The sequence below is a fragment of the Oncorhynchus tshawytscha genome, linkage group LG22 (assembly GCF_018296145.1).
Source record: "Oncorhynchus tshawytscha isolate Ot180627B linkage group LG22, Otsh_v2.0, whole genome shotgun sequence".
Lineage (NCBI taxonomy): Eukaryota > Metazoa > Chordata > Actinopteri > Salmoniformes > Salmonidae > Oncorhynchus > Oncorhynchus tshawytscha.
The window spans coordinates 39,674,963-39,692,703 of NC_056450.1; the positions used below are offsets into that span (position 1 = coordinate 39,674,963).

Sequence of the window (17,741 nt, forward strand, 5' to 3'; positions counted from 1 at the left end):
GCTTTCTACAGTCGGTACGTTTAACTCATTCAAAATGAGCCCTTTTTCCATAACATTGGAATATCTCAATTATTGTTATTTTTATCCAAATTGTCTCAAGTTACTTTTCAACCAAAAGCTAAAAGTAGCACGGGTGCAGGTTGCACACAAAGCAGGTTGCACACAAAGCAGCATCATAATGATCATTTCTTGCTAATTTGGTTAGCTCTGTCATAAAATGTAACTGTTTTAAACTCTACTTAGTTTTTTTGTTTTTTCCAAGGATATAAACTTTCAATCAGTACTGAGCAATTAACAAAAATATTTTGGAACAAACATGCGCCGTCATCACCAGACCGTCCATTTTAGTAATATCAAGTTGACATAATCTCGGTCGTTTCGAGGACACTACATTTCTCATTTGGGTCTCGAGCTTAAAAATTGTAAAAACCTCTGAAACAGCAGATGAATCATTTCGTGTAAGTAATTAACCTACAACATGATGGGGAACTTAGTCAAACGGCAGAGTTGTTGAGTTTCTTAGCTCACATAGTAAGTCTTAACTCGTTCAAAAAACAACCCTTTTGCCATTTCATAGCTTAGCGGTTAGCATCACCGCCCTGGGATTTGACGGTCCTGGGTTCAGGGATATTTTGACCCTTCTCTTTCATGTATATGTTTGTTTTTGACAGCCCTTTCCCGAAACACACACACACCAACGTGCACACGCACGCACAGTGTGTGCTTATTGTAATTTATTAGGTGTCTCTTAAAAGAGGCTTTGGGTTCGTTGGGTGTCGTTGAGTGGCAAGGGACAGGGAGTATGACGTGTACTAGCACTAGTGAGCCTGTCTTTCTGCTCTAGAGGAGAGAATGATGGAGAGACCAGCTCTTAAACTCTCAAGGAAGAAGTAGTTGCCCTCATCTGTCAGATGCACACCATCCCTACGGTAGTAATGCATGCGATAAGTTACACATGATTGACTATGTTTTGTTTATTCCATGTGTAACTCTGTGTTGTTGTATGTGTCGAATTGCTATGCTTTATCTTGGCCAGGTCACAGTTGCAAATGAGAACTAGCCTACCTGGTTAAATAAAGGTGAAATAAATAAAAATCAATAAAAGAAGGTTGTAAACGTTTCTCCTTTACAGGTGCCACTTTCTGTCATTTGAGAAGCTAAGAAATGTGTCAAGCTGGCTCACCTGGAGCTAACAAACGACTTATTAATTCATATGCACACCAGTGGAGGCTCCTCAGAGGAAAAAGGGGAGGACCACCCTCCTCAGTGAATTTAAGAAAAATGAAAATAGTGAAACATTAAAAAAGTTATTATTTTTAGATAAAACAATATGAAATACATTCACATCAACAAATAATTGATCAAAACCCACTGTTTTGCAATGAAGCTCTACAATAGCTTCAACAGCAGTCTCTAGGGTAGCACCATGGTGTAGCCGGAAGACAGCTAGCTTCCGTCCTCCTCTTGTTACATTAACTTCTATACAAAATCTGTCAGGCTCTTGGTTCTCACCCCCTTCCATATACTTACACAGTATTTATGATATCTTCCAGAGGATGTCCTCCAACCTATCAGAGCTGTTGCAGCATGAACTGACATGTTGTCTAGCCAATCAAAGGTTCAGAGAATAAATTTAGTACTGAAAGCATAAGCTACAGCTAGTTAGCCCTGCAGCGCATAAAATGTAGTGAGTAGTTGATTCAAAGAGAGAGAAGGGCAATAGTTGAACAGTTTTGAACAAATTCATTTCTTCTAAAATTAAGGAGAAGCAAGAAAGAGATGTTTTATTTTCACTTACTTAACTAGCAAATGCAGCTAGCTAGTTTAGCCTACTCAAACACCAGGTACTTTAGCTAGTACCGGAGCACCAAGTCTATGACAGCTTCTACCCCAAAGCCATCAGACTGCTGAACAATTAATCAAATGGCCACCTGACTATTTACATTTTTTATTTATTGGCCCGCCGGTGTAACTGCTAGACTGCCTGCTGTACACTGTACTGCATGATTGGGTTACTAACACGTTAGTCCTTGTAGCTATGCTTGGAAGGTTTCGCCTGGTCACAGACAGCTGTTGTATTGTGCACTGAAGTCCACAAGTGAAGGGAAAAGGTGAGAGGAGGAGAGATTGTAGTTGCCAGATGGAATTATATATACAAGTGATCATGCGGTGTATATGTGGCTGCTTGTTCTGTATTTGCGCGTGATCACGGATGTATTCATTCCTCCGATTCAGTTGAAAAATGTTTCTTAAACAAAAGCAAATGGAACGAAACAGGATTACCTGTACCTAATTTGTCCAATAGAAACTTGTTTGCAACTGTTGGAGTAATGATTGCAACCTAGATCAGCTAGATGCAGGCAAGAGTGTGCAAGGCGGTATTGAATGTGTCACTGTCTGTCACCTTGATTACTCTAATTTATCTCGACCTGATCACCTACGTTGTAAACTTTCATTCGTAGGCTAGGTTGTAGCAAACTCATGATGATGGGTGTAGGGAACATTTGAGTACCATGTAGTAGCCTAAACCTATCGCTGTTACATTGAGTTGGGTGAATATAAGATGAATGACAGTCATCCAACATGTTGTAATAGAAAAAAGGCCGTACTCATACATTTTTAAAAATTGTCCTCCCTCATCTTAAACGGCACTGACCGCCGCTGATGCACACAGTACATCACACACCATCAGTAGCACTTATCTATGTTCTGTTCTAAATCTGAGTACTCCCATCTGTTTTAAAATGTATACTAAATGTGGGAATGCAGTAGTGTAAAGTACTTAAGTAAGAATACATTTTAAAGTACTACCTAAGTATTTTTTGGGAGTATGTGTACTTTACTATTTATATTTTGGACAACTTTTACTTTTATTCCACTACATTCATAAAGAAAAGAATGTACTTTTTACTCCATATATTTTCCCTGACACCCAAAAGTAATAGTTACACTTGAGTACTTAGCAGGACAGTAAAATTGTCTAATTCACGCACTTATCAAGAGAACATCCCTGGTCATCCCTACTGCCTCTGATATGGCAGACTCACTAAACACAAATGCTTAGTTTGTTAAATGATGTCTGAGTGTTGAAGTGTGCCCCTGGCTGTCTGTAAATGTTTAAAACAAGAAAATCGTGCTTGCTTAATACAGTATAAGGAATTGGAAATTATGTTTTACTTTTGATACTAAGTATATTTTAGCGATTACATTTACTTTTAATACTTAAGTATATTTAAAACCAAATACTTTTAGACTTTTACTCAAGTAGTATTTTACTGGGTGACTGTCACTTTTACTCAAGTAGGTCAATTGGGTACTTTTTCATCACTGTGGTAATGTGTGCTCTTTTACTGGATTTGGACAACTGTGTACATCATTGCTAAGAACATTTGTAGCTGAAGAATTTAGAGCACCTGTGCAATATAAGATTTGTAAATATGTATTCTTAAAATAAAAATTGTAGTTGTGTAGTGTTTCTCAACAGTTTATCATTTGTCACCGTGTTTGTATCAGGAGTTACCAAAATTGCTTTTGACCAGCCACAGGGTTATGCAGGCATATTTTATTCGAGCCCAGTGCTACCACACCTGATTCTAACGCTCAGCTGTTCATCGAGACCTGAGCTGTTCATCGAGACCTGAGCTGTTCGTCGAGACCTGAGCTGTTCATCGAGACCTGAGCTGTTCATCGAGACCTGAGCTGTTCATCGAGACCTCAGCTGTTCATCGAGACCTCAGCTGTTCATCGAGACCTCAGCTGTTCATCGAGACCTCAGCTGTTCATCGAGACCTCAGCTGTTTTACAGGAACGTAGAGTGGTTTATGATTTTCCCTTCCCTCTGGAAAATCAGCTGTTAATATTCAATAAATACTAATAACTACATTATTTCTGTTGCCATTTGTCCTTATTGTGTACTTTATTTTATGGCTATGTCCCATATGGCACCGTATCGCCTATAGACCCTTCTATGGCTATGTCCCAAATGGCACTGTATCACCTATAGAGCCTTCTATGGCTATGTCCCAAATGGCACCGTATCCCCTATAGAGCCTTCTATGGCTATGTCCCAAATGGCACTGTATCCCCTATAGAGCCTTCTATGGCTATGTTCCATATGGCACTGTATCCCCTATAGAGCCTTCTATGGCTATGTTCCATATGGCACCGTATCCCCTATAGTGCACTAGTTTTGATATAATAATATAGCCTATCTAACCAATCAGATACAGCCTATCTAACCAATCAGATACAGCCTATCTAACCAGATACATTACCACTGCCTCTGGGATATAGCCTATCTAACCAATCAGATACCGCCTATCTAACCAATCCGATACAGCCTATCTAACCAATCAGATACAGCCTATCTAACCAATCAGATACAGCCTATCTAACCAGATACATTATCACTGCCTCTGGGAAATAGCCTATCTAACCAATCAGATACCGCCTATCTAACCAATCAGATACAGCCTATCTAACCAATCAGATACAGCCTATCTAACCAGATACATTACCACTGCCTCTGGGAAATAGCCTATCTAACCAATCAGATACCGCCTATCTAACCAATCAGATACAGCCTATCTAACCAATCAGATACAGCCTATCTAACCAATCAGATACAGCCTATCTAACCAGATACATTACCCCTGCCTATGGGAAATAGCCAAATCAGATACCACCTATCTAACCAATCAGATAAAGCCTATCTAACCAATCAGATACAGCCTATGTAACAAGATACATTATCACTGCCTCTGGGATATAGTCTATCTAACCAATCAGATACCGCCTATCTAACCAATCATATATAGCCTATCTAACCAATCCGAAAGTATGAAGAGAATGTTGACATGTCATTCAAGGTGCCTAGATAGCAAACGATTCCTTCATTTTCTTCACACACTATGGCTGTGTTCCAAATGGCACCATATTCCCTACATAGTGCACCCCTTTTCACCAGAGCAGGGCTCACTATGTAGGGAGTGAAGCGCCATTTGGGATGAAAGCTATGACAGGTATGAGGCTGTATTTGATATCTTCACTGACTGTACTCCATGTAATTCCTCCCTCTCCTCTCCTAGGAGCATAGAACCAGACACAATATATATTTGATTCGGAGCTCTGTTTATGCCATGTTGAGCACAGCATCTCTGTTCATCTATTCTCTAGCTCTGGGACTCAGTAAAGCTGCAAAAGAGATATGCATCCCAAATGGCACCCTATTCCTTATATAGTGCACTGCTTTTGACCCGAGGGTGGTGCACTAAATAGGGAATGTAGTGCCATTTGGTAGCATCGTGTTAACAGACTGTAAATAATTTATGTAAGCTCGCGAGATCTGGACACACCGAGGGAAGAACACTGAGAGCACATTGCACCCTGATATGATGAGTTGTTAATACAAACAAGACATGCGGTTTAAGAGAATGGTGAAACCAACATTTTGTGTGGTCCTCCTCAAAAACAGAAAGCACAGGTTTGATTGTGCACTTTGGGCAACTTCCAGGAGAGCTAGAGTTTGTCTAGCTAACCCCACCAACCATTCTACCTCACCAGCAATTACTTGACGGCTCCAAAAACACTAAACACAAGATTAGATATTTAGCTTAAAACAGCAGGTCACAGTTTAACGTAACTGCAACACATAATGTTCTTGTGTAATAACAAACACTACATTATAGGAGTGCACTAATCTAATCACAATGAAAACAAACAAAAAAAAATTAAACACTGGTCAATCCCATTGTTGCATCCCATGCTGTTCTTTGGGCAACACCCAGTGCGGAATTACATATACAGAAAGGTGAGTCTGTAGGAAAAGAGAACACACACACATACACACACACACACACACACACACACACACACACACACACACACACACACACATCACATGGTTTTGAGCAGGTGCTGGAGATCAAATATGATAGATTCTGATATAAATGTTTGTCAGTGTCCGTAGTGCACTACTTTGACCATAGGGCTCTGATCAAAAGTAGTGCACTACTTTAACCATAGGGCCCTGATCAAAAGTAGTGCACTACTTTCCCCATAGGGCCCTGATCAAAAGTAGTGTATTTCATTAGGAATAGGGTACAATTTGGGACTCATTCTCAGTATCACCAACATCCTTCATTGTGATGATTGACAGGTGTGATCAGTGTCTGATAGAAGATGAGCATGTGGTTCCTTCCCCCCTTGTAGTTATTGGTGTACCTATCCTCCCCTTCTCTCACCCCTCAAAGCAGGCAGACACTCCGACCTGACTGCATTAAACAATCACCTGAAATTTGATTTGATTTGGAAGGCAGGCAGTCACAGACCTCCTCCCCGTTCCCCCACTAACCAAGCAGGTAGTCACAGACCTCCTCCCCTTCCCCCACTAACCAAGCAGGTAGTCACAGACCTCCTTCCCCCACTAACCAAGCAGGCAGTCACAGACCTCCTCCCCCTTCCCCCACTAACCAAGCAGGCAGTCACACACCTTTCCCCCACTCAGCTCACCCCACTAATGAGGCAGTCACACACCTTTCCCCCACTCAGCTCACCCCACTAATGAGGCAGTCACACACCTTTCCCCCACTCAGCTCACCCCACTAATGAGGCAGTCACACACCTTTCCCACACTCAGCTCACCCCACTAATGAGGCAGTCACACACCTTTCCCACACTCAGCTCACCCCACTAATGAGGCAGTCACACACCTTTCCCACACTCAGCTCACCCCACTAATGAGGCAGTCACACACCTTTCCCCCACTCAGCTCACCCCACTAATGAGGCAGTCACACACCTTTCCCACACTCAGCTCACCCCACTAATGAGGCAGTCACACACCTTTCCCACACTCAGCTCACCCCACTAATGAGGCAGTCACACACCTTTCCCCACTCAGCTCACCCCACTAATGAGGCAGTCACACACCTTTCCCCCACTCAGCTCACCCCACTAATGAGGCAGTCACACACCTTTCCCACACTCAGCTCACCCCACTAATGAGGCAGTCACACACCTTTCCCCCACTCAGCTCACCCCACTAATGAGGCAGTCACACACCTTTCCCCCACTCAGCTCACCCCACTAATGAGACAGTCATACACTGTAAAAAATAAATGTAAAATAATAATAAACACCGACAAATGTAGTTGTTTCAACAAATTATTATTAAGTAGCTGGTACCACAGCATTTTCTTTGTTTACTAAACTTTTCGGTTACCTGAACAAAACCAATTGTTAGCTGAACAAAACCGAAAAAATGTTGGGCAAAACTTAGTTCCAACTTCTGGTTCACAGCATTCCAATCTTTCTGCTAAACCACCATGCCTGTGTCAAATATCAGTAATCGCTGACTATCTTCTCATCATTGATTTTATTTTTCTTATTTAAGGAAGTTTAGGTTTTTCTGTAATGTTGTTGAGGCATATTACTTTGTTTTAATGCTGCTCCTTATGATCAATAAAATAGTTTTTCTTGGGGGTACTTTTGACAGAGCTGAGATTTACTTTGAAGTGTAAAGTGACACATTACAGGTGAAATCAATTATTCACACAGACATGGAGTCGTAGCAGGAAGATTGGAATGCTGTGAACCAAAAGATTGTGACTTCAAATCCCAACTGAGGACATGTTGAGTAATAATTACTGTATGAATTAAAAAGCTTGATATAACCATATTTAAAAAGTATAAAGACCCTTTGACTTTTTCCACATTTTGTTATGTTACAGCCTTATTCTAAAATGGATTAAATAGTTTTTTCTCTCATCAATCTACACACAATAACCCATAATGACAAAGCAAAAACAGTTTTTTAGAAATTTTAGCAAATGTATAAAAAATATATATATATCTGAAATATCACATTTACGTAAAAATTCAGACCCCTTACTCAGTACTTTGTTGAAGCACCTTTGGCAGCTATTACAGCCTTGAGTCATCTTGGGTATGACGCTACAAGCTTGCCACACCTGTATTTGGGGGGTTTCTCCCATTCTTCTCTGCAGATCCTCTCAAGCTCTGTCAGGTTGGATGGTGAGCATTGCTGCGTAGCTATTTTCAGGATGTTCAATCGGGTTCCGGTCCGGGCTCTGGCTGGACCACTCAAGAACATTCAGAGACTTGTCCCGAAGGCACTCCTGCGTTGTCTTGGCGGTGTGCATAGGGTTATTGTCCTGTTGGAAAGTGAACTGTCGCTCCAGTCTGAGGTCCTGAGCTCTCTGGAGAAGGTTTTCACCAAGGATCTCTCTGTAATTTTCTCTGTTCATTTTTCCCTCAATCCTGACTTGTCTCCCAGTCACTGCAGCTGAAAAACTTCCCCACGACATGAAGCTGCCACCACCATGCTTCACCGAAGGGATGGTGCCAGGTTTCCTCCAGACCTGATGCAGTGATGGTTGTCCTTTTGAAGGGTCTCCCATCTCCACAGAGGAACTCTGAGTGACCATAGGTAGAGTGACCATAGGGTTCTTGATCACCTCCCTGACCAAGGCCCTTCTCCCCTTGTATAGAGGTCCTGGATGGCAGGAAGCTTGGCCCCAGTGATGTGCTGGGCCGTACGCACTACCCTCTGCAGTGCCTTGCAGTCGGAGGCTGAGCAGTTGCCATGCAGTGATGCAACCATGCTCTCGATGGTGCAGCTGTAGAACCTTTTGAGGATCTGAGGACCCATGCCAAATCTTTTCAGTCTCCTGAGAGGGAATAGGCTTTGTCATACCCTCTTCACGACTGCCTTGGTGTGTTTGGACCATGATAATTTGTTTGTGATGTGGACACCAAGGAACTTGAAGCTCTCAACCAGCTCCACTACAGCCCTGACGATGTTAATGTGGTGTGCTCGGTCCTCCTTTTCCTGTAGTCCACAATCATCTCCTTTGTCTTGATCGCGTTGAGGGAGAGGTTGTAGTCTGTAATAGTTTGAAAGCCCTGCCACAACCAATGAGCGTCAGATCCAGTGTAGTAAGATTCAATCTTAATCCTATATTGACGCTTTGCTTGTTTGATGGTTCGTCGGAGGGCATAGCCGGATTTATTAAACGCTTCCGGGATAGAGTCCCGCTCCTTGAAAGCGGCAGCTCTACCCTTTAGCTCAGTGCGGATGTTGCCTGTAATCCATGGTTTCTGTTTGAGGAAAACAGCCCTTTTTCAGGACCCTGTCTTTCAAAGATGATTCGGAAAAATCCAAATAACTTCACAGATCTTTATTGTAAAGGGTTTAAACACTGTTTCCCATGCTTGTTCAATGAACCATAAACAATTAATGAATATGCATTTGTGGAACGGTCATTTAGACACTAAATGCTTACAGACGGTAGGCAATTAAGGTCACAGTTATGAAAACTTAGAACACTAAAGAGGCCTTTATACTGACTCTGAAAAACACAAAAAGAAAGATGCCCAGGGTCCCTGCCATCTGTGTGAACGTGCCTTAGGCATGCTGCAAGGAGGCATGAGGACTGCAGATGTGGCCATGGCAATAAATTGCAATGTCCATACTGTGAGACGGCTAAGATAGCGCTACAGGGAGACAGGACGGACAGGTGATCGTCCTCGCAGCGGCAGGCCACTTGTAACAACATCTTCACAGGATCGGTACATCCGAACATCACAGCTGCGGGACAGGTAGAGGATGGCAACACCAACTGCCCGAGTTACACCAGGAATGCACAATCCCTCCATCAGTGCTAAGACTGTCCGCAATAGGCTGAGAGAGGCTGGACTGAGGGCTTGTAGGCCTGTTGTAAGGCAGGTCCTCACCAGACATCACCGGCAACAATGTCACCCATGGGCACAAACCCACCGTTGCTGGACCAGACAGGACTGGCAAAAAGTGCTCTTCACTGACGAGTCGCAGTTTTGTCTCTCCACGGGTGATAGTTGGATTCCCGTTTATCGTCGAAGGAATGAGTGTTACACCGAGGCCTGTACTCTGGAGCGGGATTGATTTGGAGGTGGAGGGTCCTTCATGGGCTGGGGCGGTGTGACACAGTGTCATCGGACTGAGCTTGTTGTCATTGAAGGCAATCTCAACGCTGTGCGTTACAGGGAAGACATCCTCCTCCTCCCTCATGTGGTACCCTTCCTGACATGACCCTCCAGCATGACAATGCCACTAGCCATACTTCTCGTTCTGTGCGTGATTTCCTGCAAGACAGGAATGTCAGTGTTCTGCCATGGCCAGCGAAGAGCCCGGATCTCAATCCCATTGAGCATGTCTGGGACCTGTTGGTTGGGAGGGTGAGGGCTAGGGCCATTTCCAGAAATGACTGGGAACTTGCAGGTGCCTTGCTGGAAGAGCGGGGTAACATCTCACAACTGACAAATCTGGCGCAGTCCATGAGGAGATGCACTGCAGTACTTAATGCAGCTGGTGGCCACACCAGATACTGACTGTTACTTTTGATTTTGACCCCCCCTTTGTTCAGGGACACATTATTCCACTTCTGTTAGTCACATGTCTGTGGAACTTGTTCAGTTTATGTCTCAGTTGTTGAATCTTGTTATGTTCATACAAATATTTACACATGTTAAGTTTTCTGAAAATAAACGCAGTTGACAGTGAGAGGATGTTTATAATTTTTGCTGAGTTTATGTACGTTCGGTCACTGTGGGGACGACGTCATCGATGCACTTATTGATGAAGCCAGTGACTGATGTGGTGTACTCCTCAATGCCATTGGAAGAATTGAGGAACATATACCTATGTCTGAGCTAGCAAAACAGTCCTGTAATTTACCATCTGCTTCATCTGACCACTTTTTTATTGACAGAGTCACTGGTGCTTCCTGCTATCATTTTTGCTTGTAAGCTGGAATCATGAGGATAGAATGATGGTCAGATTTGTCAAATGGAGGGCGAGGGAGAGCTTTGTCAGCGTCTCTGTGTGTGGAGTAAAGGTGGTCTAGAGTTGTTTTCCCTCTGGTTGCACATGTCAAATGCTGGTAGAAATTAGGTCAAATGGATTTAAGTTTCCCTGCACTAAAGTCCTCGGTCACTGGGAGCGCTGCCTCTGGATGAGCGTTTTCCTGTTTGCTTAAGGCCGTATACAGCTCATTGTGTGGTCTTAGTGCCAGAATCGGTTTGTGGTGGTAAATAGACAGCTACGAAGAATATAGATGAAAACTCTCTTGGTAAATAGTGTGGTCTACAGTTTATCATGAGATACTCTACCTAAGGCGAGCAGCACCAGCTGATGTTTACAAATATACAAAGACCTCAACCCATTGTCTTACCAGAGGCCGCTGTTCTATCCTGCCGAAAAAGCGTAAAAGCCGGCAGCTGTATGTTAATCATGTCGTCATTCAGCCACGACTCGGTGAAACATAAGATATTACAGTTTTTAATGTCTTGTTGGTAGAATATATACGTGATCGTAGTTTACTATTTACTATTTTATTTTCCATTGATTGTAAATTGACTAATAGGACCGATGGTAAAGGGAGATTACACACTCGCCATCGGATCCTTACAAGGCACCCAGACCTTCGTCCCCGATATCTCTGTCTCTTTCTCCTGCGAATGATGGGGATGAAGGCCTTGTCGACTCGTTGAAATCCGACTCGTTGAAGAAAAAGTATTCCTCCAGTACAGGGTGAGTAATCACTGTCCTGATATCTAGAAGCTCTATTCGGTCATAAGACACGGTGGCAGAAACATTATGTACAAAATAAATTACAAATAACTCAAATAATACAAATAAAACACAGACAATAGCACTATTGGTTAGGGGACCGTAAAACAGCAGCGATCTCCTCCGTCGCCATTATTATGTCAACTGTTGGACCTTATATAGACAGGTGTGTGCCTTTCCAAATCATGTCCAATCAATTGAATTTAACACAGGTGGACTTCAATCAGGTTGTAGAAACATCTCAAGGATGATCAATGGAAAAAGGATCCACCTGAGCTCAATTTCAAGTCTCATAGCAAAGGCTCTGAATTTTTTTTTTTTTTTACCTTTATTTAACCAGGCAAGTCAGTTAAGAACAAATTCTTATTTTCAATGAGGGCCTGGGAACAGTGGGTTAACTGCCTGTTCAGGGGCAGAACGACAGATTTGTACCTTGTCAGCTCGGGGGTTTGAACTTGCAACTTTCCAGTTACTAGTCCAACACTCTAACCACTAGGCTACCCTGCCACCCATGTATATAAGTATTTTTTTTAAAGCAAAAATATCTAAAGACCTGTTTTCACTTTGTCAATATGGGGTATTGTGTGTAGATTGATGAGGATTTTTTTTTTTTAGAATAAGGCTGTAACGTAACAAAATGTGGAAAAAGGGAAGGGGTCTGAATACTTTCCAAATGCACTGTATGTCAAATATGCAAATTGAAACATTGTATGTTAAAAGCATTATGTGTGTAACTAGTTCCACAACCTTTCTTTAGGAAAGAGGTCCAAATAATAATTTCCAGTTGGATGAAAATATGTGACAATTTGAGCAAACATATTTGATGTTGACTGAATTTTTGCCCAAGTTTTCTCAAGTTGGAGCTGTTTTAGCCAACTAAAAATGATATTCCCGTCATATTTTGTTTCTGTAAGTATCATATATCCTCTTCTCCTCCAACTACAGCACATCTGCCCTGCCCTAGCCTAGCTCCCTGCCCTAGCCTAGCTCCCTCCCCTAGCTCCTTGCCCTAAGCTAGCTCCCTGCCCTAACCTAGCTCCCTGCCCTAACATAACTCCCTGCCCTAGCTCCCTGCCCTAACCTAACTCCATGCCCTATCTTGGCTCCCTGCACAAACCTAACTCCCCACCCTAACCTAACTCGGCTCCCTGCCCAAACCTAACTCCTTGTACTGATCTAGCTCCCTGCCTGCCTGTCTCCTGCCTACTCAATGTTATGTAAGTGAGTGTAAGAGCACAGTACACCATCTGGGACCTCTCTCTCTCTCTCTCTCTCTCTCTCTCTCTCTCTCTGTCTCTTTCTCTCTCTCTCCACCTTTGAACCAGAGACAGGACAAGAGCCATCACTCACTCACTGGTGAGCACAGACCTCACATTGCTGAGTGTTCCACAGACACTGCTCTAACACAGACAGAAAATGTACAATTCATCCCAAATGGCACCCTGTTCCCTATTTAGTGCACTACTTTTGACCACAGCCTAAAGTAGTGTACTAAGGAAAAGGGTGCTATTTGGAGTATGACCTGGGAGAGAAGGCCTACATATATAGTAATTGATCCTGGGACCATTGATTCTACACTGGACACACTTATTTTGTATATACTGTTAACGACCTGTTTTAAAATCAGTATTGATTTCTGACTATCACTTATATAGGGAAATTAACTTTGATTCAATATAATTGATCATTTCTAAAGGCTAAGGATGGACACAGTTTATTAAATTGCATCCATAAAGGCATTTGTAATGTTAAAGACCATTAAATCAATATAATTGTCTTGACAGTTATGTATTTATTCTGGAAATATCATTATTAGTGTCATAAAATATAAATGCAGCTGTTAAAAGTAGTCTACTGTAGTGGACGCCAGGAAGTGTAGCTGCTGCCTCTACAAGAGCAAATGGGGATTTTTTTTTAAACAGGAGAAAAAAAATATGTACTGTATTATTTTTGTTTCTGTAAGTATCACATATCCTTTTCACCCCCTCCATCTACAGCAAATCTGCCCTACCATGACGTAGCTCCCTGACCTAGCTCCCTGACCTAGCCTAGCTCCCTGACCTAGCTTAGCTCCCTGCCCTAGCCTAGCTCCCTGACCTAGCCTAGCTCCCTGACCTAGCCTAGCTCCCTGCCTTAGATCCCTGCCCTAGCCTAGCTCCCTGACCTAACCTAGCTCCCCTAGCCTTAGCTCCCTGCCCTAGCCTAGCTCCCTGCCCTAGCTGCCCCCTACCCTAGCTCCCTGCCCTAGCCTAGCTCCCTTCCCTAGCTCCCTGCCCTAGCCTAGCTCCCTGCCCTAGCTCCCTGCCCTAGCTCCCTGACCTAGCCTAGCTCCCTTCCCTAGCTCCCTGCCTTAGCTCCCTGCCCTAGCCTAGCTCCCTTCCCTAGCTAGCTCCCTGCCCTAGCTAGCCCTGCCTTAGCTCCCTGTCCTAGCCTAGCTCCCTGCACTAGCTCCCTACCCTAGCTCCCTGCCCTAGCCTAGCTCCCTTCCCTAGCTCCCTGCCTTAGCTCCTGCCCTAGCCTAGCTCCCTGCCCTAGCCTAGCACCCTTCACTAGCTCCCTGCCCTAGCCTAGCACCTTGCACAAACCTAGGTCCCTGTCCTAGCCTATTTCCCTGCCCTAATCTAGCTCACTGTTCCAACCTAGGTCCCTGTCCTAGCCTAGCTACCTGCCCTAGCCTAGCTCCCTGCCCTAGCCTAGCTCTCTGCCCTAGCTCCCTGCCCTAGCCTAGCTCCATGCCCTAGCTTAGCTCCCTTCATTAATCTAGCTCCCTAGCCTAGCTCCTTGTACTAACCTAGCTCCCTGCCCTAACCTAGCTCCCTGCCCTAGCCTAGCTCCCTGCCCCAGCTCCTTGCCTTAGCTCCCTGCCCTAGCCTAGCTCCCTGCCCTAGCCTCCTTCATTAATCTAGCTCCCTACCCTAGCCTAGCTCCTTGTACTAACCTAGCTCCCTGCCCTAACCTAGCTCCCTGCCCTAACCTAGCTCCCTACCCTAGCCTAGCTCTTTGTACTTACCTAGCGCCCTGCCCTAACCTAGCTTCATTCCCTAGCCTAGCTTCCTGCCCTAGCCTAGCTCTCTTCATTAATCTAGCTCCCTAACCTAGCCTAGCTCCTTGTACTAACCTAGCTCCCTTCCCTAACCTAGCTCCCTGCCCTAGCCTTGTTCCCTTCCCCAGCTCCTTGCCTAAACTCCCTGCCCTAGCCTAGCTCCTTGTACTAACCTAGCTTCCTTCCCTAGCCTAGCTTCCTGCCCTAGCATAGCTCCCTGCCCTAGCCTAGCTCCCTTCATTAATCTAGCTCCCTACCCTAGCCTAGCTCCTTGTACTAACCTAGCTCCCTGCCCTAATCTAGCTCCCTGCCCTAACCTAGCTCCATGCCCTAATCTAGCTCCATGCCCTAATCTAGCTCTATGCCCTAATCTAGCTCCCTGCCCGAATCTAGCTCCCTGCCCTAATCTAGCTCCTGCCTATTCAATGTTATGTAAGTGAGTGTCAGAGCACAGTACACCATCTGGGACCCCTTTCCCTCTTAATGTAGCTCTTTCTCTCTCTCTCTGTCTCTCCCTCTCTCTCGCTCTGTCTGTCTCTCTCTCCCCCTCTCTCTCTCTGTCTCTCTCTCTCTCCTTCTCTCTGTCTCTCTCTCTCGCTCTCCTTCTCTCACGCTCTGTCTCTCTCTCTTTCTCTCCCTCTCTCTCGCTCTGTCTCTCTCTCTTTCTCCCTCTCTCTCTCTCTGGCTCTCTCTCTGTCTGTCTGTATGTCTGTCTCTCTCTCTCTCTCTCTGTCTCTTTCTCTCTCTCTCCACCTTTGAACCAGAGACAGGACAAGAGCCATCACTCACTCACTGGTGAGCCCAGACCTCACATTGCTGAGTGTTCCACAGACACTGCTCTAACACAGACAGAAAACTGGGGATTCATCCCAAATGGCACCCTGTTCCCTATTTAGTGCATTACTTTTGACCACAACCTAAAGTAGTGTACTAAGGAAAAGAGTGCCATTTGGAGCACGACTAGGGCGAGAAGGCCTACATATATAGTAATTGATCCTGGGACCATTGATTCCACACTGGATATACTTATTTTGTCTATAATGATAATGACTCGTTTTAAAATCAGTGTTGATTTCTGACTATCACATATATAAATTAACTTAGTGTCATTCAATTCAATTTAATTGATCATTTATAAAGGCTAAGGATGGACACAGTTTATTTAATTGCATCCATAAAGGCATTTGTAATGATAAAGACCCTTAAATCAATATAATAGTCTTTACAGTGTCATAATATCTAAACACAGCTGTTATAAAAGTAGTCTACTGTAGTGGACCACAGGAAGAGTAGCTGCTGCCTCTACAAGAGCTAATCGGGATCCAAAAAACGGAAACAAACTAACAATAAGTAGTAGTAACGCTATTATTACAGACTTCTGGCTGACGCCCCCAGGTGGTGAAGGTAGGAAACAACATCTCCACTTTGCTGATCCTCAACACTGGGGCCCCACAAGGGTGCGTGCTCAGCCCCCTCCTGTACTCCCTGTTCACTCATGACTGCGTGGCCATGCACACCTCCAACTTAATCGCCAAGTGTGCAGACGACACAACAGTAGTTGGCTTGATGACCAACAACGACGAGACAACCTGTAGGGAGGAGGTGAGGGCACTCGGAGTGTGGTGTCAGGAAAACAACCTCTCACTCAACGTCAATGAACAAAGGAGATGATTGTGAACTTCGGGAAGCAGCAGAGGGAGCATCCCCCTATCCACATCGACGGGACAGCAGTGGAGAAGGTGGAAAGTTTTAAGTGCCTCGGCATACACATCACGGACAAACTGAAATGGTCCACCCACACAGTCAGTGTGGTGAAGAAGCCGCAACAGCGCCTCATCAACCACAGGAGGCTGAAGAAATGTGGCTTGTCACCTAAAACCCTCACAAACTTTTACAGATGCACAATTGAGAGCATCCTGTTTCACCGCCTGGTACGGCAACTGCACTGTCCACACCCGCAGGGCTTTCCAGAAGGTGGTGCAATCTGCACAACTCACCCCTTAGGCAAACTACCTGCCCTCCAGGACACCTACAGCACCCGATGTCACAGGAGGGCCAACAAAATCATCAAGGACAACAACCACCCGAGCCACTACCTGTTCACCCTGTTACCATCCAGAAGGCAAGGTCAGTACAGGTGCATCAAAGCTGGGAAAGAGATACTGAAAAATTGCATCTATCTCAAGGCTGATGTTAAACAGCCATCACTAACAAAGAAAGGCTGCTGCCTACATACAGACTTTAAATTATTGACAACTTTAATAAATGGATCACTAGTCACTTTAATAATGCCACTTTAATAAAGTTTACATATATTGCATTACTCATCTCATATGTATATACTGTATTTTATAGCATCTATTGCATCTTGCCTATGCTGCTTGGTCATTGCTCATCCATATATTTATATGCATATTTTGTTATTCCATTGCTTTACTTAGATTTGTGTGTATTAGGTGTTGTGGAATTGTTAGATTTTACTGCACTGTCGGAAATTAAGCACAAGCATTTCGCTACACTCGCAATAACATCTGCTAACCACGTAATTTGATTGATGTTAGTTGGACTGCAGTCTACTGCATAACATCCTCTTTTATTTTTTTATCTCGTCCATTGTCTCCTATTCGAAGTCTCCTTTCAGAGGGATTTGATTTGATTTGAACCACTCACACCCTTGTCACAACAGAGTAATCAACGAGCGATGCCTGAGACACCCGTTGATTGTGAGTACGTTTTCACAATCGAATTGACACCGGGGCAGTACGAGGTGGGAGGGAGAATGATTAAATCCCAAATAAATAGTCTAGGATATCCTCGGAGAAAACCTACTAGATAAATCAAAGAGTGAGTTCAATCGTCATTCGCCCGTTGGTACAAAGAGAGAGACATCTATGGGATGGCCACGGCAGCACAGTACAACCGTTTTCTCCTTCATTTCTCTATACATTGGAAGAAACAAGAGGGACGCAACTTGCAATGGCCGAGTTGGAATTATGGCAATGACCAATAGTTTGAAATCAGAGAATAGATGAATGAAACAGAGAAGGTTCAAATCAGAGAATAGCATAAT

General features: G+C 44.0%; 1 protein-coding gene across 2 annotated transcripts in view; it reads left to right on the plus strand.

Annotated features, from left to right (window-relative positions):
- Positions 1–17,374: 17,374 nt before the first annotated feature.
- Positions 17,375–17,741, plus strand: part of LOC112222402 (adenosine receptor A1) — a 12,795-nt gene continuing 12,428 nt past the window's right edge. For both annotated transcript variants that reach the window (XM_024385197.2, XM_024385196.2), the window contains exon 1: positions 17,375–17,741. This exon is cut by the window's right edge. The gene's annotated coding sequence lies outside the window, so the exon portion shown is untranslated.